This window comes from Limulus polyphemus, unplaced genomic scaffold, assembly GCF_000517525.1.
Source record: "Limulus polyphemus unplaced genomic scaffold, Limulus_polyphemus-2.1.2 Scaffold114953, whole genome shotgun sequence".
In the NCBI taxonomy this organism is placed as follows: domain Eukaryota; kingdom Metazoa; phylum Arthropoda; class Merostomata; order Xiphosura; family Limulidae; genus Limulus; species Limulus polyphemus.
In genome coordinates this window covers 1-685 of record NW_013780549.1, presented here as the reverse complement: position 1 = coordinate 685, position 685 = coordinate 1, and the positions used below count along the sequence as shown (strand labels likewise).

Below are 685 nucleotides of genomic sequence, written 5' to 3'. Positions count from 1 at the left end.
AAAGAATAAACTAAAAGTAATAATATTATATTACAATTTACAGCTTTTACAGTAAGTAATTTTTTTAGAACAGGTATGATGTTTCGATGACTGGTGCGATCATTCACAAGTACACAAGTTTTAATGGTAAATAACCAACGTAAAACAGGAACATCTAATCAAAGTGTTACAGCTAGACACATTTATTTGCTTTCTATACAGAGATTCGTATTTCCATTAGTTATATTTACTTGCTATGGAAAATCCATTTTCAGGTACTTTGGCCACTCTTTTCTTACATTACTTAGAACAGCATGCCATAGTCACATCTACATATAAGCCTGCATTTTGGCTTACATGTGTAGATGACGTTTTTTATGGTTTCACTTGTTAATACAGTATGTTTGTTTGTTTGTAGTTAAGCACAAAAATGGGCTATCTGTGCTCTGCCCACCATAGGTATCGAAACCGGTTTCTAGCGTTGTAAGTTGTAAGTCCTGATAGAAATTAAATTATTACCGCAGGCCACCATAGCTCAGTGGCAGAGCACTGGTCTTGTAAACCAGTGGTCGTGAGTTCGATTCTCACTGGTGGCTAAGTATTAATGAATTATAATTCTACGTTGTTAAAGTAATAGAGGTGATTATTATGTGTAAATAAGATCTACCAGCCACTGGTTCAAATAAACGTTTATTAACAAAGTTTT

At 33.9% G+C, this 685-nt stretch overlaps 1 non-coding gene across 1 annotated transcript; it reads left to right on the top strand.

The window, feature by feature from the left end:
- Nucleotides 1-503: 503 nt before the first annotated feature.
- Trnat-ugu lies at nt 504-575 on the top strand. The gene has a single exon. It is a non-coding gene; the product is annotated as a tRNA-Thr (tRNA).
- The last annotated feature ends 110 nt before the right edge of the window (nt 576-685 follow it).